Genomic DNA, 12,780 nt, shown 5'->3' with positions numbered 1-12,780 from the left:
CTGTCCAGACAGGGTTCACATTATTGTGCAGACAGGGCACACAGCCTTCAAACGGATTTAAAAAAATCACAGCGGCTATTGCTTGGATTTATTTGATGTTATCACTAAAATTTTCTTGAGTCAGCGGCCAAAAGTAGGTTTATTCTCATGCCCATTGTAAGAACCAATTCTGTTTCATACCAAAACCCACTTCCATTTCAAGGAAGTGCGAATTTAATTTGAAAACTAAATTAATTCCTCACCATTCAAAATTCTCTTCACTTTTTGTTGATGACCGGAGAATATTCACTGAAAACAGGCTTACTTAATTGTAATTCAGGACAGCCACACAGCTTTCTGTACTGAAAGAATGAAGCAAACAAAGTCAGCTGAAATAGAAACAGGTGTTTCAAACCCAGCAAGAAGATATGAACATGAAAGCTCTGCTATTAGAAAGCAAAAAGCTCATTTTCTCAGTGTTTAAACTTACTTTTTTGTGGTTGCTATGCTACCGTCTCTGCACTTACTCTGTGGTACTTTGAACCATAGCAAAAAAAGCCTTTTCTGAAAAAAACAGGCCTGAACTAAACTGAAAACCAATGTGAGACCATCCTGTGTAGTTTTTATAGTGGGTAAAACGTCGTATTCGCCAGTATTTAATTCGGTCAGTCTGAGGAATCAACTAGCCTCAGTGTTTTTCCAAGAGTTTTTACATATAATATCTTTTACTAAGCTTATACCACCAGCGTTAACATTATTTGTTTCAGGATATAAGCGTGTTGCAGCTACTGATAACAGTAATAGCTGTTATACCCTTTAATATACGTGAAAACAGATGAAACTCTCAGTAAAAAAAATAATATTTGCATAATAGGAAAAAATAGCCTGTATTCACATGATATATCACAAGAGCGCTAGGCAAGTACTGTGGTATTCAGAAAGCAGAAAGTCAATACTAGGCAAATGTTCTAAAGATATTCAAAAGCTTTAATAAGCATATTGGTGAGGTAAGAAATATGGAAAAGAAGGATCACCCTTTGGAAATCCAGGAAACACAGTCAGCTATGAGCATAAAATTGTCATGATAGATTCCTTTCAAGGACGTTTCCAATAACCCTTTTAGGGGAAATGACAGTAGAAGACTTGAGCTGAAGAAGGCACAGGGGTCAAGGGGATGAAGCTTGTAACAAACAGTTGCACGTCTCTGGTGCTGGTTCAGCCAGGTGAGGAAGCACGGCATAGCTTCCACGACATGGGTCGTGGTGGCACTCTGCCAGATCATCCTGATCCGCTCTTCTGGAGCCCTGGGGCTTAACCACGGGCTCAGACAAGCAAGGAAATCCTGTTGTTTAAGGCTTGCGCAGCTAAACGCAGAAAACATGGAGCATTATTATGCAATGCCTAATGGTAAATAGGTGGACAGGATGCCCTCCTGTGCCTTATTTCATCTCCAGATTGATAGTTGCTGTGAAGTGAAAATAAATAAAATTGCTTACTGATAGATCCATCTCACTGCTCTCAAAACACCTTAAAAGAACCATTCCTTACGGAGAAATATTAGTCGTGCCGAAAATCTGTTCTCTTTTTCCTTTCTCTTTTACACACCTGTGTGCATACACACATGCTTGCACTTGGGATTATTAATTCCTCTTTATGCCTTTGAAAGTCTTCTCCCACGTGATTTCTCAGTTTTTCCAGCAGATTTGCTGTTTATCATATGGCTGTCACTTCCATGCTTCCATATTGAAGCAATAAGGAAGAGATGTACTTGTCTATAAACATCTAACTATAGTGACAATAAAGATGGTGAGGAATTATCGAGTACTTAAAAGATGTAATGAACTGAAACTAGAAAAAAGAAAATTCATTTTATGCATTAGGAGGAAAAGGCACTCTTAAGGGAAGGTCAGTCTTACAGTGGAATAACTTACTTAGAGAAAGTTCACCATCTCTGCAGAGGCGATGATGTGAATATTAGATAGGGTATGTGAGAAAATAGAAAGGTATAGAAAAATAAAGCTGTAGTAAATATTTTGTAGAAAACGTTAATGCACTGATAAGCAGCCGGAGGGCAGAGCTCAGTATTTTTGCTATTTAAGATTCTGCTCCTGCGCCACCAGCAGTTGTTAACAGCAATGGGAAGGGAGGGAGAACAAGATGATCTAGGAGGTCCCTCTCAGCTTTAACATCTATAGGATTCATTTGGCTCCCTCTTGGCACAGAAGTGAACTCACCCTACTCTGATTTATATATCCAAAGTTTTTATTTTAATACTCTTGCATGGAGCAGAAAAAATACTACAGCCTGACAGGAACTTTAAAAAGTTACTTGCCATGAGAAGAAGTGCATTCTTGCTCTTGTCACCGGGTATTGCTTATTTTCTGCCCACTGGCCACAAGTGCATTAAGCACTCAGTAATGGTAACACCAGTAATAAATAATTATCGTAAGCTGCAATATATGCTGTGCAAAGACTTTTAGCCATCATAAAGATTACTTTCTGTATTGTCAGATTTCTGTACTGTGGAATTACAAGGATTTATTGTACTGAAAAGAAAAAGCTGTCTGCTGATAAGATCACATATCAAAAATATGCAGAAAGGTTCCCTTTACATTTGGCTAAGGCAGAGACTGCGTTCTTCTTCTGCATCCTAATTTGGAGACTCACAAAGGCTAGCTGTGCTAATGCAGAGAGCACTTCCCCAACCTGCCTTCCTTGTGTTCAACCACACGGGACCATCGTCTACTTATTCCACTGATGAAGTGCAAGGAGAAGGGGAGTAATTTTTATATAGGACCAGGGTGTGCTGTGACCCAAGATCGGTGTGCAGTCTTGGGTAGTTGCTCATCTCTGGAAAACTGAAGAAGTCAGGCAGGAGTAAAACCTGGCCTCTCTCTTTTACTCCTAATATAAACAGCGAGCCAAATGAAGAAGGGAGTGGGAGGTGGAAAAAAAGGCAGTGTGTCCCTCTGCCTTTTCTTGAACAGCTTTGTGGAGTGCACACATGCTTCCCAAGGGTGAATCCCTCACAATATTAACGGAAACCATTTTCCTGGGGGATAAGTATCTGTTCTAACTCAGATTTTAGCAGTATAAATGGAATGGACAATTTTCCTGCTCTTCTATTTTTAAGATTGCCGTATCTGGGAAAAGTGGAAGCTTGGTTACTAGGGGAGGCATATCATCAGGTGTTCTAAGTGATCATAGCTTCGTTGGCTGTACTTTATGAGAAGGAAGGATATGCCTCAGGGATTTTGATTTCCCTGTACTTTCCAGACTTTCCCCTAGGACAGTAAACGGCAATTATTTGCCCAGTGCAGATAGACGCATCCAAGATGTTCAATTTCCAGCAACTGCAAGGCAGCAAGTGTGAGTAAACGTTGTTATTTCCTGTTTATTTCTTGATTTCAATCTATATTTCTCCCAGAAGGACTTTCTTTTGTGCTTTGTTTTCCTCAGTGATACACAACATTTTGTAGGCTTTATCTGCACAAAACAGACCAGACTCCGTTCCACTTTGTAACATCAATGTACTTCTTTCCCCTTTTAAAACTTGGATAGTCAAGAATGCACACAATACAGAATTTGTGAGGTCCTTGCACAGTGACCTTTATATCTTATCTCTTCATCCACCCCTCTCTAGTCCTTAAACTCTCTACTGTCTTGTTACATTCTGACGTGCTCCTTTCAAGTTTATGCAGGTTTCTCAGATTTCTTCCCAAGCATCCCATAGAAAAGCCCACAAAAATACACCTCAGTCTTAATTTCTTCCATCACCAACTAAACATTCATGCTTGGGATTCCTTTTAAATTTTTGCCTTTCCCCCTGTTTTTGACCCCAGGCTGTAGAGGGCTGTTGTCTTTCAGGTGACCTCATGTTCCAACCTTACTTCCCCTCTTTGGAGGCCCTTAATATTGATGAATTCAGGCAAGTGATCTCATGACACCTACTGTATATAATTATTCCTTGAGGTTTCTCTGGAAACAAAACTACTACTTGTTTGGTCCTCTTGATGAAAGCGCCTTCCGGCCTAGAGCAACGTATAGGTAATTAATTAGCAGCAATATGCTGCCACAGGGAGGGATGCTGCTGTGCTTGCCTGAGGAGGCTACACAGAAGTAAGCTCCTTCTCCCTGGAAGCCAGGCTCCTCTCATTTGAGACCCTGGTGTTTAAGATTTAAGAAGTTTAAGAACTGGTCAGGAGCAATCGTGAAACAGTGAATACAAATGAGGGACGAATAAAGCAGATGCCGGGTCTGCACTGCAACAGGATGTGTAAGCAGAGACATTGTCAAGCCTTCTCGGTGAGAGACGCATTTAAAGGCATGGCCAATTCAGTAAATTGCTTTTGTAATCTGTAATTTTACAAGGGTTTAAAAGTCTGGTTTTCTGAACTAGTAAAATTTCAAATGGAATATCAACACTCCCATTTTGCCGCTTTCCCTATGAATTTGTTTTGAGACCATAAGCTTTTCTCTCCCCGTTGTCTGTTGTTAGGTACTTCACTGGAGCTATCAACACAGTATCTCTGTGACAAAACAACCACGCCACCGGCTAAAACATTACTACAGCCAGCTGCATTCTATGGGATGCTACCACACTACATTAAGTGACAGCTGCCGCTCCAAGCCCAGTGCTGAGCAGAGCCTGAGGACTGGTGTGCTCCCTCCGTAGGGCGAGCAGAGCTGCACAGATGGCAGATCTGAACCACCGTCATTCTCAATAGCTAATTGAGACTTCAGCGTTTGTGTCGGAGAAGGGTCCAGACTTGAGACATGGACTGGATCCAAGTTTTACAGCTACTTATCGTAGAATCACAGAATGGTTTGGGTTGGAAGGGACCTTAAAGACCATCTAGTTCCAACCCCCTGCCCTGGGCAGGGACACCTCCCACCAGCCCAGGTTACTCCAAGCCCTGTTTGACCTGGCCTTGAACCCCTCCAGGAATGGGGCAGCCACAGCTTCTCTGGGCAACCTGGGCCAGGGGCTCACCACCCTCATAGAGAAAAATTTCTTCCTAATATCTCATCTACTCGTTCAGATTAGGAGCGGGTCAGAAAACTTGCCAAGATGGCCACATCAACATTGTGAGGGAGTTGAAGGGAGCAGATATGACAGCTTTATATGTATGTGTTCCTTAACTATAGTCACTGTAAGTAGGTGTAAATTGCCTACATTTTAAGAACACTTACTTGTTTTCATTGACGTGCCAGTGAATTTCTGGTAGTTTTCTTAAACATGATAATTTTGCAAAAGAAAAAAAAAAAGTTCCTTCAAGGGAACTAGCGCATCAAATGCAACTCAATGTAGTGTTTAAAAATCCATTTGGCCTTTATCAGTCTTTTTGTTCCGTGCTGCAGTGTGTGTCCTGAGAGCAACGGCCAAATTAATTGAACAGCATTCCTAGTAAATGTAACTAATGCCTCATTTAATCACGTAATACATTGTCACCCCCTTTAATTTTCTTCTAGGCTGAAACCCAGCATCTTGTTTGTGAGTTTAGATTTGGTGCTGAAATGAGCTTACGGTTTTTAAAGATTTTTCTTTCACTGCTACTCAAAACTCTTCCGCTGTCAGCATGCCTTCCAACAGTATGACAAGGTTTTGATGTTTTGTTCCTGGGCCCTACTTTTATTTTATTCCACATTGCATTAAAAGTTCCCAGGCCAGGCCCCTAGAGTTCTGAAAATCCTTCTGAATCTCTTAGTTTTGCTTCCGTTTTTCTTAGTGATATCTTTCAGTCAATTAGACCCAAATTATCAAATGAAGTCAAAATCTTGTCTTCATTACAATGGTCTCAGCAAGCAACAGCAAACAACAGAATGAAAAGTCTCTGGGCCTGTGGGGGCATCCTGTACAACCTGAAGTCCAAGCATCTACCCTTTTATGAATGCAGGAAGAATGTGAAGTGCTAATGATACATTGGACACAGAAAACGGGCACCAGCAGGGGAATTTTTTACCTGCACTATTCCAACAGAGCTTTTGAAAATAATTATGCCTTTTTTTATATTATTTCAATAGATCCTCACGCCTACTGTATTACAACTGTGCAATTCCAAGTACGAAATCACTAATTAAAATGTATTCACAGCAAGGTTATGTATTGAAGTGAAATAGTTGGGGTGGACACAGAATGCTCTTGAGACTAAATTAGCCTTTCACCTATCAATAAAACACAATGGAGAGAGAGGGAAAAAAAGAAAAGATCCTGATTCCAAATTATTCTACTTTACTTGCATGTTCGAAGAGTTACAATTAGGGAATTGTGGTTTACTTCTATACAGCAAAACTAACTTAATGATATATTTCACCTTTCCACCAGCTACCCAGAGTCATGTTTGTACTGGAAGTCTCCAAATGAAAGGAAAGGTAGAAGGAAAAAAAGGTAGAAACAGTATTGAAAAACATTAGGCTGAGAAGCTGCTGCTGTCCCAGATGTGAGAAGGAGCCGTCGCGTTGACACAGCTGCCACAGGGCACGCCAGTTGGGTATGTTTTTTTTCTGAGCGAAGTGTGCGCTCACAAGTGGGAAACAGGGTAAGCAGGAAGGTGGAGGGAGTACAGGTAGAAGGGAATTTCCTCTCAGAGATGAATCTGTCCTTGGAGCTGTCGAATGTGATTTTCTGTGCCAGCCCTGGTGAATATGACCCTTGGACTTTTATTGTAGAAACCTGTCATCAGAATTGATGGAGGGTATTTTATGTCCCTCACCCTCCATCACCAAATTCTTTCATATTTGAGTCAACTGTGTTAGTTCATCTAGTGGGATTATGAGCTGGGCAATGAGCATTAGTCAAACCAGACGGTTTAAAGCAACAATTGCAGAACAGTTACAGCAATTAAATTTGGAATTGTGAATGCAAACATCAGGACTCTGGTTTTCTAAGAACTTGCATACAATCAGGAAGGAACCCATATCAGGAGCACCAAATGTTTGATCAAAATGTACTTCGTGTTGAATATTGGTTGCTTGTGAATAATCTGAAGCCAAGGAATTAAACTAACTTTCTTTAAATTTCATTATCCAGAAAGAAGACTGAATACCAAATATCTAACTTCAAATTGAGCTCCTTGGTATCTCCTGCAAAGAGCCTGGAAAGATTATAGAGCCATGCTGCGTTTTCACAGCTGCGTGACTCACCCCTGTACTTGGTACAGCTTACGTATGAAGTAAATCAAGGTTGGTTGTTTTGCTAATTTCTGTATTCCACATGCTTTCCAGAGTCAGGCTTAGCATATAAAAAGTTTACTGCCAATATATCTGCAAAAAAAATGTAAAGATTGGAAAAACTTTATCTTTCACATTCATGACTAGAAACTAAATAAAGCGTAGCTACCTCAAGTTTTAAGGCACTTGTGGTGGCTTCTCAACTTACAGCATTTTCAAAGTAGCTGGTTTTCAGGGAATGGACACTCGCACTTTTGAACGGCCTCTACAATATCTCACAAATTGGGTGTCAAAGTTTCGGGGACTCAAAAGCATCACTTGCTGCAGACAGCCTTAGTTCTTGTAAAATGAACGTGAAGATATCCGTGCGGTGTGGAAAATGCTGAGCGTCAGTAAGGAGGGCTGTGTTTTCATTGCAAGGGTCTCTTCTGTGGTTTGGTGTTCCTTGGGAAGCTTATTACTGGTCTGTTTGGCTAGAAGAGTATGCAGTAGGGTCTATTACTCTGCTCAACCTATAGGTGTCATTACCCTAAAGGGAATTTACTCATTAACTTTTCTAGGACAAAATGGGCCTAAAGTAAAACTGCTTCCTCTAGCTTTAATTCCAGCTAGGGACACAGCTCCAGCTGAACGGATTTTGTTATTTAAGCTGCACCACTATTTTAAAGCAACCTTAGACCCAGAGAGCTAAGTGGAAGGGTTTGCTGATAGCTCACAGCTTTAGCATTTAGGTAAACTGCTAACCCAAACCATCAATACTTTTTCAGGGAGCATTTTAACACCTTTTACAGCATACTGTCCTTTGCATCTGTGTTTTCTGGTGGCGATGCCTTCTATAATTGCTCTCATACATAGGTCCCTAAAGGTGTGTAAAAACTCGCCTTGTCATATTCATAATCTCTCATGCATAATCCGCTAAGTATTGACCTTCCGTTTCATCTTCTTACAGCTAATAAACTTGTGATGGTCACTATGAAACTGTTTTGGAGACTTCAAAAGCATTTGGAATAACAATAACGTTTTTACAGTGCCTGTTAACTTGACTTTGTTGAGTTTGAACAGAGCGCCACTGTTTCTACGATATATACGATTCTTGGCTTTTAGCTGTTTTCCCAGGCACTTAAATTTTAACAAAATGTTGGTTTCCACCTCTAAATCCCATGTGAAACAAAGACTGAGCTCAAGTCTCCTGGATTACATGGGTGTCTAGAATATGGTATGTCATATTTTTGAACAGGCTAAGAAAAGACTTGAAATCAAATAGGATAAAATGGGGTTGTTCTTTATTTCCTGATCTTCATCACATTTTTATATTTCAATTAACCAAATATTCATAACCACCTGATGCAGCGGTCTCATCCCATGTTAGCAAATCAACATACCTGAATACAAATATCTTTGTCCATAAATAAAACTTCAGAGCAAGTGTTCTAGAAGATAATTTTGTTCAGTATATTCATTAATGACCTGGATGATGGGATAGAGTGTATCCTCAGCAAGTTCGCTGATGATACCAAACTGGGAGGGATAGCTGACACTCCAGAGGGCCGTGCTGCCATCCAGCGTGACCTGGACAGGCTGGAGAGCTGGGCAGAGAAGAACCTAATGAGGTTCAACAAAACCAAGTGCAAGGTCCTGCACCTGGGGAGGAAGAATGCTAAGCACCAGTATAGGTTAGGGGTGGACCTGCTGGGAAGTAGTTCTGAGGAGAAGCATCTGGGGGTCCTGGTAGACAGTAAATTATCCATGAGCCAACAATGTGCCCTTGTTGCCAAAAAGGCCAATGGCATCCTGGGCTGCACAGGGAAGAGTGTGGCCAGTAGGTCAAGGGAGGTCATCCTCCCCCTCTACTCTGCACTGGTGAGGCCACAACTGGAATACTGCATCCAGTTCTGGGCTCCCCAGCTCAAGAGGGACAGGGAACTGCTGGAGCGAGTCCAGCGAAGGGCAACTAAGATGACCGAGGGACTGGAGCATCTCCCTTATGAGGAAAGGCTGAGAGAGCTGGGACTCTTTAGCCTGGAGAAGAGAAGGCTGAGGGGAGACCTTATTATGGCATACAAGTATCTAAAGGGTGGGTTGAAGGAGGATGGTGCCAGACTCTTTTCAATGGTTCCCAGTGACAGATCGAGGGGCAATGGGCACGAGTTGGAACATAGGAAGTTCCGTTCAAATACACGGAAAAACTTCTTTACAGTGAGGGTGACAGAGCACTGGAACAGGCTGCCCAGGGAGGTTGTGGCGTCCCCTTCTCTGGAGATTTTCAAGACTCGCCTGGATGCAGCCCTGAGTGATGTGCTGTAGGCAATCCTGCTTTAGCAGGGGAGTTGGACTTAGATGATCTCTAGAGGTCCCTTCCAACTCTGAAGATTCTGTGATAATTGAAAGACTATATTTTTTCTTTTTTTTTTTTTTAATCATAATTACTTATAAATGGCTGTCTTGTTTGCAATGATTAAGATGTATTGCCTACCTACAATATTTGTTCTTACATTAAACATTCTGGTTCTTGACCTTACAACAGGAAAAAAGTATTCAGTCTCCTGCATCTCTTCAGCCTCCTCAATGCAACTGGGCTTCTGCCCGGCCACACTGGGCTGTTGTCGAACGTCACCTAAAATTACACCTGAAACGCTGATCCTGGAGGATTTGTATCTCCACTTAGGACTGCGCACATCCATTTAGCAGGTAAACAGGCGTTTCCAGGGATGCTTTAATACCCTATTATTCGGCAAAAACAGATACCACAGCACTTTTATGGGTGAAGCTCAGAGGGGGTTGCTTAATTTTTTTCCTAGATGCTTACATAAAATTTTATAAACTCCAAGACGTATATCTAATGTTCAATCACGTGACAGTAATAGTGGTGCAATGCTGACAGAAAAGGCTATACGTATACATCTGAGAATGTAATTTTCAGTTTTCCTTTATTTACTGGCACATAGCAAGCTGTCTTTTCTCTCCCTTTCCTTTCCTCCCTCCTGTTTTTGTTTCTTTTTCACGGGTATTAATTTGCTCTCTGGTGCTTGAACACTTTCTCTCTGTCCACCCATCCACTGTTCTTGCTGTGAATATGTTCTTAATTAGTGTTCTAAAATGTGGGTTTATAATTATGACATAGTAGGCGGAGAGGACTGAGGAAAAACAGTACTAAAAGAGCATAATTATATTCAAAGGAAACAAAAGAAAAAATGAAACTTCAAATGTTCTCGCTTTCCATTAGGTTTTAGCATTGATTTCTGCATTAGCTCGTTCATAGTGATTCTGAGTTTAAAGTTAAATTATGTTGTCCATTATAAAGAGGGAGCTTTAGACCTCAGTTCAGCAGAACAAGTCTATTTAAATGTTTGAAGTTAAGCATGTGCTTAATTTTACCTTTCAGATGGAATTTTAATAAGGTTGTAGAGTTTCACAAGAACAGAATTTACACCTTAGTTTCAGTCCGGTCATGGCTTTGTCAAAGCATTTTGACAGTGTCTTATCTTACAAAAACCTAAAAAAAAAATAATCATCAAACAAACCATACACAGCAAGACTTTCCTTTCGGGGCTGATTTGGGTGTCATTGTATAATTGTGGTTAATGATTGTGGCTATATCAGATAAATGAGATAACTTTGCTGAAGTTGAAGAATAAATGGCATCTGCAATGATGTAGAAATGTTGAATACAGCAGAATAAAAATCAGTAATGGCCTATTGTAAAATGCAATATATAGACCTCAGACTGCTGTAGGCATGTGTCTGGTATATATTTGCTTCCTAAAGCCCAAAGAGCAGGGTCTGATCATAACTAGTTACTTACAGAAAAAGATTAAATCTGATCCCACAGTGTTCTAATATTATTAAAGGACACAAAGCCAAAGAGAGAACTATGGCTAAAATCTGGAGCTCCCAAAACTCAAATGCAAACTATTGAGCATACTTTTAAGACTCCAAGTAGTAATTTTTTTTTCACTCGCAGAATGATAAAGTAACTTCCCCATTGCTTAATGTCTCAGAATCTGATTATTTTTGCAACGGTGCACTTTACCGAAGCTATTGATCTCAGTTCCAAATTAACATGTTATACAGGAGTTAATACAATTTTGTCATAATGGGTCCTGTTGCTTGTAGATCCGTAAACACGATTGTACTCTAAAGGAAGATGTACAGCATTTTTCAAAGTGATTAGATGACAGTGTTTCAGTGTCACTCGGTTTCAGCAGAAACCACAACTATTTGCCAGAAGAAAAAAAAAAGTACCCTGCCCAGAATGCTGCGTGAATTAGTTTTATGATGTTTATGCTCTAGTCGCAATAATGAAAGACAAGAAAAATAAAACCAGTCATACCTTGTGAGTAAAATTAGAAACCAGAATCGTTCTGAAGCATATGAATAACTTAAAAAGAAAAAAATCAGCATTTCTGTAAGCGTGCTTACTGATTTCAGTCTTACCTAGAAGGGAAAGAATGTGGCTCCCCGGATAGATGGAGTCCTCCTTCAGCTTCCTCCCTACCAAGAGCAAGGCAGGACTGAATATTTAGTGATGAGGAAGTTTCTTGTAAGCTTGCTGTCTAGATTTCTGTAGAAATAAAGCCCACATATTTTCTGATGCAGATCTAAATTTTTGAATGCTTTTCTGCGCAGACCGCAGAGCTACGTCTAAACTACCTTTGGTTTCTGGTTTGTAAAACCACCTGTATCCAAAAACACTCACAGAGGTGTGAGGGACAGAGATCAAGCAGGAATCAGTGCCTCTTCCATGAGGTCCTCTGCCCATAAAGCCAGTTTATTTTTCCCTAGAATGAGGCAATAAGCCAGAACAGAGACTCTACGGACATCAGGAAATTTAACCCTCAGCTGGAAGGCTAGTCTTAAACTCTCCAGTTAATACATAGGAAAATCCCAGAAGACCCTGTGGAAATTCATGTATCTTGTTTCTAAAGTTCATAGAAATTTATGGAAAGCAGTGCAGGAGGCTGCAGTGCCACTAAGGCATTCTAAACTTGTAAAACAGGGGAAAATAAACACAGCATAAAGTAATATCAAAAAAGCATGGGATGTATCAAATTCTGATTTGCATTATGGGAATCTGCTCTAACAATACAAAAAAGCAGAAAGATAGAAGAAGAAAGTGTCTGTGGTTTAGTGGCTGTTCCGCCTAAATATAAACTTCAGTTAATTTTTAGTTTGGTATTTCGAACAGAAGTATTCTGAGCATTTCACTAAATAAACCCTACAGGAATCCAGGTGGTAGCTGGATTTCAATCTGGATGTGATGAAAGATATAAATTTAGATGTCCAGAGTAGGCTGGAATGTGATTTCTCCCGTAAAGAAACATATTTAATGTGGGTGCTGACAGAAACTCTAATACAATTGATGCTGCCAACTTACCACCCAACGAAAGCAGAAAAACACAAGGAACGAGGCTGCTGCTTTGACTTATTTGAGAGAATGGATCTTGTCATTACCCCGATAATAAGGCTAAGTGGAAAAAAATAACAAATGTGTTTTATTTTGATTTTATCTGTCTGGGTCTAAAGCTGTTGTTTAGACAATATAACCTTCCCCTCAGTATGTTTGAGAAAGGAATGTTTGGTTGTTTATTTTCTGGTATAGAAATATGCACAACATAGAAACTTTCCCTATTT

The 12,780-nt window shown here is 40.3% G+C and overlaps 1 protein-coding gene across 1 annotated transcript in view; it reads right to left on the bottom strand.

Moving 5' to 3' along the window:
• Positions 1-11,694, bottom strand: part of LOC141743899 (bifunctional heparan sulfate N-deacetylase/N-sulfotransferase 4) — a 124,579-nt gene extending 112,885 nt beyond the window's left edge. The window contains exon 1 of the mRNA XM_074588944.1: positions 11,584-11,694. The gene's annotated coding sequence lies outside the window, so the exon portion shown is untranslated. The remainder of the gene's footprint in view (positions 1-11,583) is intronic.
• Between the last annotated feature and the right edge of the window lie 1,086 nt (positions 11,695-12,780).

This window comes from Larus michahellis, chromosome 5, assembly GCF_964199755.1.
Source record: "Larus michahellis chromosome 5, bLarMic1.1, whole genome shotgun sequence".
Taxonomy (NCBI): Eukaryota; Metazoa; Chordata; class Aves; order Charadriiformes; family Laridae; genus Larus; species Larus michahellis.
This window is presented reverse-complemented; position numbering and strand designations above follow the sequence as displayed.